Raw genomic sequence first — 18,559 nt, forward strand, 5'->3', positions numbered from 1 at the left:
GTGGTCCCAATCCTTTAACAAACTCAGCAAGAGTCTTTGCATGGTCTCTAGTATCTGCAGACAATATTAAAAAGAAAAAAAAAAGGGGGGGGACGCCTGGGTGGCTCAGTTGGTTAAGCCGCTGCCTTGGGCTCAGGTCATGATCCTAGGGTCCTGGGTTTGAGTTCCACATCGGGCTCCTGGCTCAGTGGGGAGCCTGCTTCTTTGTCTGCCTCTGCCTCTGCCTGCCACTCTGCCTGCTTGTGTACACGCTCCCTCTCTCTGACAAGTAAGTAAATAAAATCTTAAAAAAAAAAAGAAAAAGAAAAAGAATTACGGTACTAATTTGTGCTTTCAGAGGAACTCAGCACAATCTCTTTAGCAGGAAATACATCAGAAGAATGCATATTTGGAAGACATTTAACGCAGAGGTTCAGGTTACCTAACATCTGGTACACGGAGACAATACCAGATCAAGTTGCCACTGTTTCTATAGGGTAAGCAGCATCCGAGCACCTCCCCTCCCCCGCAGCCTCTGCCTCTGTGCTGGGCCCGCCCACCATCACCACTTGCCTGCATTATTACAATAGCTTCGAGGGCTCTTTCCAGTTACACTCTTGCCTCCTTAGAGTCGTCTTTCCAAACATCATCCTCAATGATCCCACTAAAATCTAAGTCCAATCATGCCTCTGTTCTGCTCAGAGGTACCCAGGGGCTCCCCTTCTAATTTAGAATGAAAGACATGGTTCTTACGGTGCCCTACAAGGACATTCACAATCTGGCCTTCTATTAGTGCTGGATGACACTCCTTAACCCTCTTTCCGGGAACACCTAGCGGTCTTACTGTTCTCAGATACCCCGCTAGTTCCCTCTGCTAGAACACTTTCCCTGGAGAGACATGCGGCTTACCTTCTTCACTCCATCAAACTTTCGCTGGGCTCTGACCTTCACAAATCTGACACCTCATTTAGAATTGCGACACATCCAGTCACATGTCCATGACACTTTGTCGCATCCTAATTGGCTTTAAAGTTAATTTCCGTATGGAACTGCCTATTTGATGCCACTCTCCCTCCACATTCCTGGAATCTCAGCTTCAGAAGGAGAGGGCTTCTGCGCTACTGTTTAATGCTTCCCCAGAGCCCAGAAGAATGCTGGGTACATAAGACGCTGCTCAGTGTTCATCATGCATATAGCATCATAATTCACATAGCATCAAAGCTCAGTAATCTTATCATCTATGTTTTGGCTGGAGACCTTATGCTGCTGTAGCATTTGCTGCAGTAAATCTGTGTATATATAGCTGTTAGCTGTAATAACGGCATTGTCAATAATTAGTTCAGGCACCTCAAAAACATGAATCTGTTCTCATGAAGCACTTTGCTAAGTTACTGATGTCCTTCAGATAGAACAAATCATCTATCTGAGGTTGCTGGGATGTTATGCATGAACTCTGAATACCTTCCCAGTTTCCAATTCCCCATCATAAGGAGATGGTCCACAAAGCCTTTGGGGAAGGAGCCAATTCAAATGACTAGGAGTATGTGTCAGAACATTCTTGTTATTTTCAAATAATAGGAAACTCTAAGTTACCTCGGGAGTCCCACATTCCAAGGCTTGAAAGACTATCATTCTTCTTGGATCCATCAACTGCAAAAATTCCAGTATTAGCCCCCATCCCCCAAACAGCCTGCGGGATTTATAACTGAACAATGTGCATTAAACCAGTTACATATCTAATCCACTGGGATAGTCCTTTTGATGTATCATCTTGGCAAGGCTACCATGTCACCATGAAGATATTTTGTGGAAGTGATTAAAGTCTATAGTCAGCTGATATTAATCAAAGGAGATTATCCTGAATGAATAATCTGGATGGACCAGATTCAATACATTGAAAGGCCTTAAAAACAGAGCTGGGGCGTCCCTGAGGGTACAAGAAATTCCACTGTGGACAGCAGCTTCGGCCCCAGGTGCGTCCCAGCCTGCTCTCCTGAAAGTCTGCTCCGCAGAAGGGAGGCTTACCTAGCCAGAGCCTGAAATTCTGCAAATCAGATCCTTGCACTAAATCTCTTAATGCATATCTTCCACGGTATATCTCCTTCCTTGGTTGAACCGACTCAAATACGACTGACAGAGCTACTAACACCTTAAGGTGACAAAGGACGTGATGGAGATCACAGGGCATAGCCACTCTACATTTCATCCAGGAGCTGTGGCCAATCCACTGCTGTTAGAAACAAGTAGAAATTGGAGAAACTTTACACACTTGCCCTTGAGTAAATTTAGTCCAGATGATTGTTAATGATGGCACTGAAGAGGCTGGGTCTTCCTTATTCATCCAGCACCTTCGTTTGGAATTTTCATTCCCCATTTTATTTTATTCTATTTTAGTTGTATTTGGAAAACCCTCTTTTTATGATTTTAGGCTTATGAAATGATATTATCTTATCTCAAATACGACATAAAGAGTTTTCGTGATATCTCCCACTAGAACGTAAGTTGCATGATGCAAGGCAGAGTCTGTTTGTTTGTTTTTTTAAGGTTTATTTATTTATTTATTTGATAGAGAGAGAGGGAGAGAGAACACAAGCAGGGGGAGTGGGAGAGGAAGCAGCAGGCTCCCCGCTGAGCGCCTGAGGTGGCACTCAATCCTGGGACCCTGGGATCTTGATCTGAGCAGAAGGGAGATGCTTAACAACTGAGCCACCCTGGCGCCCTGCAAGGCAGAGTCTTAATGCATGTCTGTGCACAACTGTTTTCACTCCTCAGCCTCTCTCTCCTATTTTCTAAGCACTTGTATTTCCTTTTCATCTTTTCCCTTCCCTTTGGGTTAAAGTAGTAACTTACTAAGTTCCCTTGAATATTCAGTCCTTTGTATTATATGATGTAATAATTGCATTAGTTTCTAGCAACAAACAAATAAACAGGCTTGTGTTTGGAGCCTATCCTTGTTTCTCTACTCATCTCAGGTCGTGTGTGTGTGTGTGTGTGTGTGTGTATGTGATAAAATGTTGTAAGAAAAAAAATTACCTGAAAAAAATAAAAGAATATGAAGAGAGAGAGAGAGAGAGAAAAAAAAGAGTCTGTTCACTAATATATCCTAAATGTTCAATTCAGTAAATAGTATTTGTTGTGTGAATGAATCATTTGTACTCTACAAAATAAAATATCTTCCAGGAATATCTTAGGCTTCTGAATTAATGCTACTGGGGTGCCTGGGTGGCTCAGTCAGTTATGTGCCTGCCTTCGGCTCAGGTCATGATCTCTGGGTCTTGCAGTTGAGCCCTGCATTTGGCTCCTTGCTCAGCAGAGAGCCTGCTTCTCCCTCTCCCTGCTGCTCCCCCTGCTCCTTCTCCTTCTCTCTCTCTGACAAATAAATAAATAAAACCTTTTAAAAGATAAATTAATGCTACTGGTATTCACTCTGCCTGAGGTGATATTAATACATCCATAAGTCTCCCATGTTAAGAATAAATGCTATCAAATTTAGGATACTCAATTTCTAATCATTTTCAAATTGTGTGCCCTAACAGAAGCAACCAGTGCTGAACACATGGTTTTCTGCTGGTCAAGGTGAGTGCTGACTTTACTGATGATCACATGAATAAAGGTTTTTTAGGAATGAAATTGACAGCACAAAAACATTTCCTAATCCATCCAGAGCAGCTAAACTCATGCTGGTAATTTCTTGGAAGTTAAAATTTTTGTTTTCATTCTTTTTTTTTTTTTTTCTTGATGTAGTGTTCCATGATTCATTGTTTGCATATAATCCCAGTGCTCCATGTGCCTCCTTAATACCCACTTCTGGTTGCTTAAATCAGTACAATTCCAGAAAGTACAAGACAGCAATTTATTCCTTAGCAAGAGCAGCATATAGAATTTGGCCCACTTTGAACTCTATTAAACTGCTTTGTATAATTCACACACTGTATCTTCATCAAGAAGTCAATTATACAGTTCTGTTCTCAATTCCTAGTCACAACATCAAGTTGACTGTTGAGAAGTGACTGTTATCATTTTGGGGAAACCCTCTTTCTACCAACCATGAAACGATGCTGTAGCCTTCTCTTAGGGTATTTTGCCTCTCATCTGCCCTGCGTAGTAACTGCCTTTCACAACCCTGTTTTTTCAAATTTTTTCTTAAAAAGCAAGCCCAAAAACCACTTTCATCATCTCACACCTTCGTTCTGGATTTCACAATGACCCCTCCCTCTCTACTAATGCAATCTTAAAATTCTGATCTGACACTGAAAACCTTTTACAAATGTGAGCTCTGATGTCAGAATGTTTGTGTTTGAATTTTGGTTTTGCTGTTTATTAGCTGTATGACTCAGTTAAATCACTTAAATGCATTGTACTTCATCCTCCTCATCTGTAAAATTGAAGGTAAGTAATAGAATCCACTTTATGAGGTAGTTAAGAGGATTCAATGAATTAATACATGGAAAGAATTTAGAACGTTCCTGCCAAATGGTAACCACTGAGTTCATGTAAGCTATCGTCATCATCAGTGTTATAATAATTATTTGTAACTGGTACCACATGTTGGTCAAGCAGAACCTACTATTTGGGGGAAATGTATTTTAATATAAAATATAAATAGAATATATTAGTATAAAAATATAAAAAGAGGCAATTTGCACAGCTAGGAACTTAGAGAACCTGGATTTGGAAGCATACCTGCCTAGATTTGAAGGCACAACCATACCAGCCTGTTTGTGATTTGGTTAACAGAACATCCAGAGAAAAGCCCACGGAGACAGATCACCTCATCAGAGGAAACATTCAGCTATAATTATCACCTTACTAAAAGAAATATTTTGATGTTGAATCATGACCTTTTGTATTATGCAATATAATAAATGTTATTTCTTCTAGAGAGATTATTTCTATCCTCAGAAATCCTTAAGAGGGTTCACAGGAAATACCCTAAGAGAGTATGAGAGAGAGAGAGAGAGAGAAATACCGTGAAGCTAAAAGTAAACTTGGATAGGAACTCCTTTGCTTTCTGAAAATGGCCTTTATTTCAAAAGAGCAAATTGCATTTATATTTTATCTCTCTTCTATTAATCCTCAAGACTACTAATCTGGCCAGTTCATTTTACTACCTCCAAAAGTCCTAGGTTAATTTCTACCACTACTATTTTACTTACATTGCTCATCCTCTGTAGAAATCTTTCTCTAATGTCTGGAGGTCAAGTTCAAGTTCTGTGTGGCAAAAATTCTTCAGTATCTCTAGACACAAGCCAACTCTCCATTTATAAACATTCATTCCTTTACTGAGGCAATATTGACTCACTGTCCCCTATGTTTCAGGCACTGTGCTAGGAGCTGAGGCTATAGGAGTGGATACCAAGTGTTCATGTTCTCAAAGGAGTTGATATTATGGGAAAAAAAAAACTGTATTGCCATTATAAATACAAATGATTAATTATAGGTGTTATGAAAGTATGCTAGGAGCACATTTAAGAGTGTTTTTTGAGGGAAGCCTCAATGAGGAAGCTGAGGCTTGAAAAATAAAGATGAGTTAGTTAAGCAAAGCCGGGTGGATACAGAAGAGGACATTGGTAACAAGGAAAAGAATGATTCGGGTGGGGGCAGAAAGCACTGAAGGTCGCAGAATGAGGAGAATGGGGCTACTGAAGACCTGAAGGCAGGTCAGTTCAGCTTCAGCCTACATAGCCAGCAGGACACAGACGGGATGGCTATCGGGCTGGTAAGGACTTGGTCACCTGGACAGTAGTTATAGTGCCAAGCATCTGGATTCAGCACTGGGCCATGCAACAGGTAAATGTTCATTGTATTATTTTATTATGTGGCATTGGTTTTATATTTCTCCACACCATCTCCCATACCATAGAGAGATCCCATACAAGATTCTAAGGCAGAAGTGTAGGGATCTTGTCATTTATTTCTGGTTTTGCCCGCAGGTACATTGTAGACAGTAAGTACTCGTCAAGATTATAGGACTCCATTTTCATCCTGCTCATTTTTACTTTTTTTGTTTGTTTAAAAAAAAAAAGACACACAACCACGCACATGTTTTTAATATTATACATAAAGAAAAGTTTTTGAATAAAATCCAAATACCAGAATAATTACTTGGACTACTTGATTTTAATCAATGTAGAAGATAACCCTCTTCCAGGACTAAAGATTCTAAGTGTTTAAAACCTGGAGAAAAAAAAATCCTCTGACGTTAGGTATTGTAATCAGACTTTTTAGGGTTGGTCAATTTTGTAAATGCTTAACCATGTGACAAAATCACATAAAAATGATCCAGGTCTGGCATTACAGCTTTGGGACCAGAGTCAATGTTAGGAAAGATTGATGAAAATTAAATAACCTACGTGTATGTGGTTGCCTCAATTCAGATCTCACAAGTTATAGAAGTCTTAATGTCTTAGCATAATAAGCAAGGAGAGTATTCTAGGTTTCCTGAGTATACAAAAAACAGGATAGGGCCTACAGATCTCTTATCTTAAAGTTTAGGGAAAAATTACATGAAGGTTTGACAATAATTGTCATAGTTTTAACTTTTTTTTAAAGATTTTATTTATTTATTTATTTATTTATTAAAATTTTATTTATTTATTTATTTGACAGAGAGAGAGATCACAAGGAGGCAGAGAGGCAAGCAGAGAGAGAGAGGAGGAAGCAGGCTCCCTGCTGAGCAGAGAACCCCATGTGGGACTCGATCCCAGGACCCTGAGATCATGACCTGAGCCGAAGGCAGCGGCCCAACCCACTGAGCCACTCAAAAGATTTTATTTATTTATTTGACAGAGATCACAAGTAGACAGAGAGGCAGGCAGAGAGAGGAAGGGAAGCAGGCTCCCTGCTGAACAGAGATTCCGAAGCGGAATCGATCCCAGGACCCCAGGATCATGACCTGAGCCAAAGGCAGAGGCTTAACCCACTGAGCTACCCAGGCACCCCCTAGTTTTAGCTTTTGAAAACATAATTAAGAGGGTTAAAAAGGGTTAAGTATAAGTATTCAGAGAGAGAGAGAGAGAGAGAAAAAGAGAGAGAAAAGGGAGTGATCTTTAAGAACAAAGAAAACTGTTAAGTGCAAGGGCCTTAGCTATTAGCTCATCGTAGAGTCTAGCCCTTTCATAAGCTGTTCTTGCCAGATTAGATTTCAGGGCCATTGTGCCAATCAAGAGTGAAGGGGCAAAGGGAGCCTTCACGCTTTCATGCTATAGCCTCATTTACCTGCTAATTACTGATGAAATCATTACAGGCCTCCATCAGTTAACACACTACTCATTTCTTTTCCTAAAGATTTTATTGATTTGAGATAGAGCGAGAGTGAGAGAGCACAAGCAGGGGGGGCCGCAGGCAGAGGGAGAAACAGACTCCCCACTGACCAGAGAGCCCCATGTGGGGTTTGGTCCCTGGACTCTGGGATCATGACCTGCGCTGAAGGCAGACGCTTAACCGACTGAGCCACTCAGGTGCCCCCACACCACTCATTTTTTTTCTTTCTTTCTTCTTCTTCTTCTTTTTTTTTTAAAGATTTTATTTTTTTATTTGATGGAGAGAGAGATCACAAGTAGGCAGTGAGATAGGCGGGGGGGGGGGAGCAGGCTCCCCGCTGAGCCAAGAGCCCGATGCTCGATCCCAGGACCCTGAGATCATGACCGGAGCCGAAGGCAGAGGCTTAACCCACTGAGCCACCCAGGTGCCCCTCCCCAACCACTCATTTCTGTTAACACATGAACACTGTCAGAGGCTGTGGTGTGCTATTTAGGTGGTGATTTGTCTGAAAATTTAAACGTGTTCCCAGTTTAGTTAACAATTAATGGTCACACTTCTCTTCTTAAAATAATCCAAGTCCAGTAAACACACCAACATCAATCCATGTGATCGCCAGTAAGCCCACTCCTTAGGTATCTAAGAATTGTATTTGTAAATATTGTGCAACTTTAACCAGGAAAAGATCTGAAATGTTCAGATGGTTTTGTGCCTAAACTGAAAATTAGTATCTTTTTCATACAGCAGCTTAAATCTAACCTCCTTTCCATGTCTGAACTTAACTAAGGCAATGCAATTTTTTGTGATTTGCTGCAAATCTATTATAGAGGGGAAAAAAATGTTGCCTTACATGTACTTTTGGACATAAACGTTATTAATACCAGTGAATTTAGCAAGTTATCTTTTCTCTCTCAGGAATTTAAATACATATTAAACAAGCCTGCCAGTCAAATGTCAAAGAAGGCTAAAGGATAAACAAGTTAGCAAGTAAATAGAGTTGATTTTTCATCAGTTTGGTTTTCATGCTGGGCACTTGCATCCATCTGAAATAAATTATTTTTTACACTTGTGTTCATTTCCTTTTAACAAAGGATTTGGTTTAATACAACTCCCCATCATTTGGAAAGTTTTATGCGGCTTATATTTTTCAGTTCTGTGCTAGATCCAGATGTACTAATTCCCAAGAGCCAACTGATACGTTTTCAGGGATTTTATAAGCCAGTTAACAAAATCCATTATTTAATAAATTTATTACTAAGAAGTAAATATACAAATTTACATTTAAGTGTATTAAAACAAAGCTGGTAGATACTAAAAACTCATTGTTTCCTAATTTTCTAATTTTTACTATGATCATGACCTTGATGTTATTTGCATGTATTTATCTGTATGATAGACGTACTACATAATAGTGTGTTACTGAGCATTTCTTTTCAATTCTACTTTCAGGGGAAATCATGTTAGTTTAGTTAGTTAGTTTGATCCTGGACATGGTTTCAGTATTTATGCCACAGAAATTGGAAAGAAACCCTACTCACCAGAGATTGACTTATTGTTTTGTTGACTATCCAAAGAAAGCGATGAAGAAAATATTAATTATGCAGCTTTAACTTACACCATATCAGTAGCTATTATATTGTAAATAGCACGCATAAAAAAGAGAAAATATTCTTCCATTATTTAAAAACTACTAATTGTTTCAGCCCAGAGGTCACCACTTACTGATGAACAAGTGAAGTTCTTTCTAACAAAACGTCTTTCACATCTTTATCGTTACACTTTGTCTTACTCATTAGTGTAAATGAAAATATTGACCAACATTCATGTCAGAACAAAAAAGGGAACCATAAGCTGGCTAAAAGTTAGGGAGAAATCAATTAAAATATTCTCTGAGCATCAATGGATTCTATATGAAATCTATAACAAAAACATGATCTCTGTAATATTATTACTTATAAATTATGTACTGTACATTATGATATCAGCGTTATACTAACACACGCGCACACAGTCACGTCCATTCCCTCTGGAGAAGCCATTGTTAAAACATTATAACTATATCAGTGCTTGTATGAATATGTAAAATATAACAAGGCAATATGTAAATTAACAGTATGTGCTAGAGTAAAACCAATGAACAGATGTAAAAATGGAGCCAGAAGTAAGACTTGTAACCAGTAACAAGGACAGTAAGAAAAGCTACCCAAGCCTACTAAGTTTCTGAGGGTCTCCTAAATTGCTCCAAATTTTCTTAGTAGTCAGTGCAAAAAACAAAGACCCAGTGGATTACTAATTCCTAATGCTTATGAAGTGAGAGCATATAGGACATGTTGGATTAACTATTTTTGATCTTTCATGTGTTTGCAGGAGCTTGGCTCAAATTGTGATCATTGCAGGTTATTGTGAATGACTACAAAAGTGTCCAAACAAATAAATAAGCAACAACAAAAAAATCATCACCATCTATCTTTAAAAGGAAAACGTCCTTACCCTTTAACTCAATCTCTTCATTCTATTAACGAAAACATCCTTATTCTTTTAAACTACAATGTCCGATATTCTATATTTAATGTTTGCCTCAGGAGATGGCACCCTTGAAAATGTGCTTTTCCCAGACCTAGCCTCTAAGTATCCGCCATGTTCAATGGGACAGTGTTGATTACACTGTGCTCCCACAGTGGGGTCATCACAGACTGGCCTCATTTTTGTTAATTTTGAGCAATCCCAGACTTGCCACACGGTTGTATTAGAAAGTACAGAACCGCACTGCTCCTAATTATGTGTATCTCATTGTTTTCACAATATCTACCCTGTGAATTGTTAACGATTCTACTGCAATGCTCACCATTCCTAGGCTACACCATATACTTTATGTTGCTTATGAAATCTACTCTTTCAGTTGGAAATACTTTTCTCATTTAGGATCAGAGAATTTCTTTCCGCCCTACAAGACTCATGCCAACTCTTGATCTTCTCAAGAGGTGTTGATAGCTTTTTCTTCTCTGTTTGTAAGAGATATTGCTTATGTATCTGTTCTTAAGAATTTCGTGAAACTTAGTAGTTCGGCTGTTTTCATATCTGCCTTGGTACAGTTGAAGATTCTTGGAGGTGCGGTCTGTGTCTTGGTGATGAACACTAAAAGTAGGGGAGGTGTTTCAAGTGGGTCAAGTACTTACAAATGAGTACTAATTTACACATCCATGCACAACGACTGGGGAAGACAATCAGTACCTTCATAATCACTACTAGAACTGTATTTCACAGCCTCTAATTAAGAGTCAACTCTAATGGCATAGATAAATAGCAATACCTGGAAATTTATCTTCTTCAGAATGATAGCAGTGAGTGAATGCACTTGCCTGTAATCAGATTTTGAGAAAGCTTATTTCCCAACTTAGGACAAAACTGATTTTACGATAAGGCGTCTTACTGCTCACTTTTAAAGACTCTCGTGTCAGATAAGGCTGGATATTAATGTTCAGATGATTAAAACCAGAAAGAAAAGGTCTATTTTTAATGCATTTTTGAAAAAAAGAAAAAAAAGTACCATTTGTGTTTCTTTTCATTTCACCTTGTAATGTTTGTCGTTTTTAGCCACAATGATTAAGGAAGATAATCACTAACTTATTCCTATTTCGTTTGCCCCTCAAAACCTCAGATGAAATGTTACAAAGACATATACATGTTCTATGGATTATATCATTCCATTTACAAGATGAAAATTATGATTTTATAAAATAATAAACAAAGGGATGTCTGGCAGTGTTCTGGTTATTTTCTCTTCCTTTCCTATACCTCCATACTCAACCCCTTGAAGGCGAGGCTAATCCACTGGCTACCATGGGGTTGGGGTCATTCTGGTTTATATCTAAAAGAAGAGGGGAAAAAAAGGGAACTGAGACAGATCTCTAAGCCCATAGGACTTCCAGCTGCCCAAAATCTCCCAGGCTATGGGTTGTCAAGAAAGTTCCTGAAGTTTGAGGAAATGTTCAAATAACATACTGTTGCAAAGCACATGTATCTTTTACCTGAATATTATCCAATGCATGTTTACATCATTCCTTATATTTAGAGATAGAGCAACAAAGATGTCTGATCTCTAAGATCATGACCTCAAAGGCAAGTTATCCATTTCATTAAACTCCCTAAATAATATTAAGAAATAGCTAGTGTATAATGCTCTGGTAACAAAATCATCCACTCTTGTGGTTTCCTCCAATTATCTGTTTAAAACACTTAGACTTAAGCATATTTGAAGCCTTTTATTTTACCCAGCATTTACTTCCTCCTTATTCAGAATGTTACAGTCTCTATTTTGGGATTCACCTAAATATGATATTTTATTTTCCATGAATATAATTTAAAATCTTGATGTTAGTAAATGTAAACCTCAAATTCTAAAAAATGTGTTGGTTTATAATGCACTGATTACTTACCTAGTGAGGTAATACAAACTTAAGTTATCTTTGGGCTTCACAGAATTGGGGCAAATAACCTATATTTTGGGGGAAAATATAGGTTTTGTCATTTATCAATAAATAAAGATGACTTACCAATAATCTTTATTATTATAAAGAAGAATATTATAAATATGATAATATTGATTTTTATCATATTATTAAAGGAGAGACTTTGCTAAAGTTTGAAATAGATGTTTTATAGAGTTTCAAGTTTTTTTCAAAAATAATTACTTCTGCAAAAATTTGTTTTTCTCTAGAATTTTCCCTTTCCCTATTGCTACCCTAGCCACTTCTAGCATCTCTTGGTAGGGCAATGGCCCCAGAGGGAAGCTGAGATTCTTTTTTCAATCCATCAGAATAATAAGCTTAGGTCTCAATGACAGTAAAAATACAGGGTTGTGTCCACTACATTTTATATTTTTCCAAGTTAGATATGCAGGTAACATTTCCTGAAAATTTTAGGACTATCATTATTGATCTTCATTAGCTGCTTGGATTGTGGAGCCAGAATTCTTAGTGCTTTGCTGACAAGTGTATTGCCTCAAATGGAACATTCTTCCAGCCCAGACCGCTCTCTTTTTAATAACCTTCTCCTCCCTACAAGGTCAAGGGGCTAGGTAGGGCATATAGGATGGGCGGACCCTCCTACTCCAACCTTTCCCCTGCCACCCTTCACTCCTGTCACTCAAGGGGTCTCATTCCACACCTCCCCACCCCCATTTAGAAGGCTATAGAGAATGATTTCCTCATGTAGACGAAAGAACAACATTACAAATGAACGAAAGAACATTACATATGAGCTATCTTTTCTTACATTTAAAAGAAATCTCAGAGATTTCCGAAAGTAAGAATGGCTTTGATTACTGAGGCTATTTCTTTCACAGGAATTGAACATGGCTTCCTGAGAACACACCCCATTTTGCCAAGGGACTTGTTCTCCACCCTTGCCCTTCTTGGTTTCCTATAAAGGATTACTGGCTTCAGCTGCCTGAGGTTCTCGCTACATTACTCTCTTTTCAGTCTTCACAATATGAAGCTTATTCTTTAAAATTATATTTAAACATGGTGACTCTTTTTTTTATTCTAGTTCTGATCTCACTTGTAATGTAAGAAATAGCATCTCTGATTTTTTTTTTTTTTTCTGGAAGTAAGGTTGTTTTTTTGGGAAAAATTATGAAGTAAAATATATTTGTCCTACTGTATACATGACATGTGGCTAACCAGAAGCCCTCTTTTGCCCACAAGAGCGAGAAATATCTCAGAGTAGAATGATAAAATATTGCTAGAAACTGGAAAAGAAGTATCGATTTTCACCTCAGTTTCTGGCAATTTGAATTTGGCTACCTATCCATCTGTACACCCATATATTTAAAGACATGTATTGGCCAGTAAAAGCTGTGTACTTACTATAACTGCACGCATACTAGTCATTCCTTTTTCAAGAATTCCAATTTATCTCTTTAGAATAGGAAAATCTAATGAATGAAACTAATTCTTAGAAGAGTAGTGTATCTTAGAGAATCTGGTGCGTGTTTAAAAATAGCAGTAAGTGAAGAAATTCTCAGTGACTTAAGAATTCATTCTGAAGAAGCATTGTCAAAAATCGTGTATGTTTCTATAAATTCCCCCAATGTGCATAAACATTCACATAATGAAGTAAGAATTAGTACCCTGGGCTCTTTTTCCTCATTTGATTACCGTGCCCATTTTTTGGGGGGTGGGGGGAAACAGTGGTGAAAGATAGGGCTTTTGAATGAAAAAGAGGGGGAACAAAATCCATAGTGTCACAGATGGCTGTCAGAACAAAATGAAGCATGAATCTGTTGAGGGAATCAAACATGAGTGTGAAATCTGAACAGAAAGGCTCGGAGCAGAAGGCAACATTTCAAAAGGCATTTGGCACCAAGTGGCATTGTGAGGGTTAATTTACTGCCAGGAGCTGCTGGGCTTTTCATTCTCTACAGACACACAATAGACAGATCCCTGAGTGCCCGTCATAATCACAGATGCTGGCGGATTAATGCTAAGATGAAAGCTTCATGAATATTAAAAATATCAAAACTGCTAATGATGTAGCAGAGTTTGAAATAACATTCAATCTCAAAATCTAAGAGCATGGCACGCAGGCAGGGTAAGACACTGTCTTTTAAAAACTGATTAAAACCTACTCAATTTGTAGCAGAAAGAAGCTTATGCATATTAGGACCTGAATTGGCTGCCAAACTTTACAAATTGCACAGACTAATTACCATAATTAAGCCTTGGATTGAAGAAGAAAATTCCATTTATCTCAGGCTGACTCAGTGGAAGTTCAACAAAGAAAGCACTGACATCAGATGGGCTTTTCCCTCAAATGATATTTCAAAGCCCACTAAAAATAAACAAACAAACAAAAGAGGCCCCAACCTTTTAGAGGCAAGAATAGTAACCACTTCGTGTAAAATGAAATAGAAGGAAAGAATTGTTCCGGATTATAAAAGCTACTCTAGGTAAATTCAAAGCTGACTATGCACAAGAAATATATTCTCCATAGGAGTGGAGAGATGACATATTTAGCAAATTCTTATATTTTTATCCTTATCATGAAGCTAAGCTAACTGAATTCTAAATTATATAGAACTGTTCATTAAGCCAATACAGTAAGAATGCATTTGGACCTTTGTCAGTTCAATGGGCGGAGGTGGACAAAAGGTACAAACTTTGAGTTATAAAACAATTAAGTTCTGGACTTGTAATGTACATGGTAGTGACCGTACTTAATGATTCTCTAGTGTATATTGGAACATTGCCAACAGAGTTGATCTTAAAAGTTCTTCTCACAAGAAGAGAATTGTAACTATGTGTGATGATGGATGTTAATCAAGCTTACTGGGATGATCATGTCACCATATATAAAATTATGAATTATTATTTTGTACATCTGAAACTGACATGTTATATCCCAGTTCTACTCAATAAAAAATTAAAATTAAAAATATAACTCCCTACCTACGTATTTCATAATTCAGATTTTTTTTAAAACCAAGGAATGCCACATTTTTTAAAAAATGGAGTTTCTCGTGCATAGTAAATTTTAAATTTCTTTCTCGCCCCCAAACGCCAGCATGTGTACCCATACGTGTATACGTAGTTTTCCACCGTCCAACTGCAAGCAGACAGGGGTTATCCCACAGTGACTAAGAGCATAGTTTCTGGATCTTTGCTCCAATCCTAGCCCAAGCACTTAGTGACAGCACGAATTTAGGCAAGTTACCCACCACACCTAGCTCACCATATCTCAAAGGGCTGTGGTGAGGATTCAAGAGATAGATACAGCCCTGTAACTAGCTCTTAGTTCTACAGAAAGGGGGAGTCGGAGTTAGGGCAGCCTGTGCCTGAGTAGGGGGTCTAACCGAGTCTGGGGAGTGAACAGAGCCTTCTGGGAGGGAGTGAGTATTAAGCTGATTTCTGAGGATGTGCCGTTGAAGGGGGCGTGGGTGAGGCGAAGTATTTTTCATTCACAAAGAACTTTCTTGTGGAGATCCTGAGGGGTCCAGCAGCCTGGAGCGCCTTCTAGCCTGAGAGGAAGCTAGTGAGGCTGTCCACAGAGGAACGTGTGATAGATGTCTGCTGCTCTTACTGATATTTGTGGGAGTGCTGTATTTTCTATTACTTCTAAATTCTCTCGACTTCAGTATCCCCAGGCCCTCTGTCTGTCACAGTCTTTTCCCATGTCTACTCGTTCTTGCAGAGGCATACCTACCATTTTCTTCAGGAAGCCTCCCCTGGATGCCACTCTCCCAGCACCCCTTCTCTTTCCCTTGCTGGATCATGAGCTTCTCCTCCGTGTAAACCCACAGCAGAGCACGCACTATTCTGTATTCTGCTCATGTGCTGCTGGACAAGGAGTGGTCTGATCACAGGGTTTTGGCCATATTTGTCTTTGGATTGATGCTGGCCTGGCACAGACAAGGACCTCTTGCACAGAACACATGCCAAAGTATATAAGCTTGTCAAGTGAATAAGAGAATTAAAATATATGTCTTTAGAGGATACCCTAAATGTTGAAACTGTACAGCCTAAATAGTAGACGGACAGTATTAGATGACCAACAATTCATGGAGGGAGACGTTGGAAGTTCCTTGTCCTCTGAAATCAAGGATTTCCCTGGTGTTTCCCCTCATTATCAACTCTTACACTGACTCTTTTTACCTTAAGTTTAAGATAAATATAAGAAATCTTTATCAAATTTCAATGTTATCTCCACAATCACTCAACCAATTCAGAAAACTGATATACATTTAAATAAAAATGTAGTAGAACTGATGATGTATTTTTAAAGACACCTATATTGAAAATAAAAGTTACGTGCATGCTGAGCTATATGAATTTTTAAACGATTTTATTTATTTATTTGAGAGAGAGAATGAGCGAGCGAGAGAGAGAGAGTGAGGGCGTGCACATGAATAGGAGGGGCAGAGGGAGAAGCCCCCGGCTGAGCCGGGAGCCCACCAATGTGGTACTCGATCCCAGGACTCCAGGATCATGACCTGAGCTGCAGGCAGATCCTCAACCAACCGAGTCACCCAGCTGCCCCTTTTTGTTTTTATTTACCTTTACTTCCTCCTTCCTTCTAGCCCTAAAATTACTAAGTCACAGTTGGTATTCATTATCAATACCAAAGATGCTAAAAGCTGATGCAGTATGAATTTAATAACCTGGAACTGTGGTGGTTAAATTGCTCTAGCATCTTCTTCCCTCTACTTTCTTCCCATCCCATTTTCTGTCTAGAGCCAAATGCTGTTTGCATGGCCAGAGAGTGTACAGAGATTGCCACCAAATGACTGCCAACCTCCTGTGCCTGGAAATGCCCTTTCTCCTCATTGCATCTGTCTTGTGAGCTTCAGTACACAGGACTGTGGAAAAAAAATCTTGCTGGTTATCCTAGCCTACAAATACGAACCAAATATTTCAACTCCCGTAAATGGTGAAAAAACGTTGGCCTATGACACGTAAGCACAAAAATCTGCCATCTCCCTCTACCAGGGCTGGAACACCGGTGTGCGTGTGTGTGTGTGTGTGTGTGTGTGTGTGTGTGTATACATACATTGGTGAGGGAGTAGGCAGTAGGTAAGGCTGAAAACACAAGTTAGGTTCAATAATCTAACAAGAGCTAAATCCTAAAGAAGATGAAAGCAGATGCAGCCATTCTCAATAGGGGTTACACATGAAATGTTAAGTCCTAAAAGAGACAAAGTCTGAAGCTCCTTTTATCTCTATTCTCCCAAAGATACATTTAGATACACGGGAGAGAGGTTAATTCACTATAGAAACAAAGGAGGGATGTTAATTCCTTACTTACAATGGCTGCCTTGGAACCATAGGGCTTAGTGAACTGTAGTTGACAAGGGCAAGGCTGTGAAGATGAGGAAGGTAACTAAGCTCAGGGACTTCACCTGCTCAGACCCCTGCCAAGTCAGGAAAGGGGCGCTAGCAGTACCATGACATGGTTGTATGTTTTGTACATATGCTAAAGTGTGATTTTTAAAACCTTAGTCCATTTTATTTCATAATCTTTATTTCCTTATCTTAAATAAAGTCCTGCAAATTTTAAAGCTTCATGTTCAACAAAAACAAGATCCACTATGAAAGTGGGATGAAGTAGAAGATGTTTGACTTGAAGGGCTCCAGTGCTTCCTCTGAAATACATGAATCACTGAAAAAATAAAATAAAAAATTTTAAAAATAATTAAAAAATTAAAAAAAGAAAGTACATGAAGATGAGAACTCTCACAGTAGGTCTATAGATATGGACATAGAGAAGCTGTACGTTGAGGGCAAGTTTATGTGCAGAGAGCAACACCGTCAGTAGGGGCTCTGTGGAATCAAGAAACTGTCCCTGTTTGGAATAGCCTCTTAGGAATGGCAAATGTACCTGGCTAGGACCATCTAGTTGGATTCATAAATTCAGGTAGAAGCACCAATGGGAAGGGCAATCAGAAATGGATGAGTCTGATGGTTAAGAAACATCCTCCAGCTATCACGGGCAGAAGCAGAAGAGTTTATGAGCAGAGCGGGCTTGTGTGGCTTGGGGGACTGCAGGGTTATGCTGGGTAGAGTGAGAAGGGACCCTATTTCAGATAGTGCTGCTGGTTCCTGGCAAAGCCAGGGCTGGCTCCCAAATCACTCCTGAAGCAATCCGGCCACTGAAAGGAGATACTCTGCTTAACTGATGGTGGGGATTCCCTGGGGATATGAGAGTATCCCAGTTCAAGGACATACAACATGAGAGGATGTCCTGAATTTCTGTTGTCCATGAAGCAAAACCGTCTGGAAGCCCCCTGAGGGATTAAGTCGTGATTTAAAAACAAAGAAGGGTGAGTTTGGCTTAATTTCCCTCTGCTTTCACATGTCACCATTTCTATACAGGGAGGTGGTGATTTATTCTGTCTTTTAACTTAGAGTTAGTTGGTAAGAATGCCTTCTTTTCTTAATAGAATCTGTACAATCTCTGAGAAGTCTCTATGTTGAATAAGTACTGGGGAATAACTTGTCAATAACTAGGAAGACCGATTTATAGTAAACTAAACCCATGTCTTGCAAATTATAATGTATTTTATTGTTTTTTGTTTTTTTTTTAGATTTTATTTATTTATTTGACAGAAAGAGATCACAAGTAGGCAGAGAGGCAGGCAGAGAGAGAGAGGAGGAAGCAGGCTCCCTGCTGAGCAGAGAGCTGAATGCGGGGCTCAATCCCAGGACCCTGGGACCATGACCTGAGCCGAAGGCAGAGGCTTCACCCACTGAGCCACCCAGGCGCCCCTACAATGTATTTTATTGTTATTTATCTGGAAGGTGGTTGGATATTGCAGGCACATTAG

The 18,559-nt window shown here is 39.1% G+C and overlaps 1 protein-coding gene across 5 annotated transcripts in view; it reads right to left on the minus strand.

Moving 5' to 3' along the window:
* Positions 1 to 18,559, minus strand: part of ROBO1 (roundabout guidance receptor 1) — a 1,191,004-nt gene that overhangs the window by 564,591 nt on the left and 607,854 nt on the right. The window lies entirely within an intron of this gene.

This window comes from Neovison vison, chromosome 6 (assembly GCF_020171115.1).
Source record: "Neovison vison isolate M4711 chromosome 6, ASM_NN_V1, whole genome shotgun sequence".
NCBI classification, from domain to species: Eukaryota; Metazoa; Chordata; class Mammalia; order Carnivora; family Mustelidae; genus Neogale; species Neogale vison.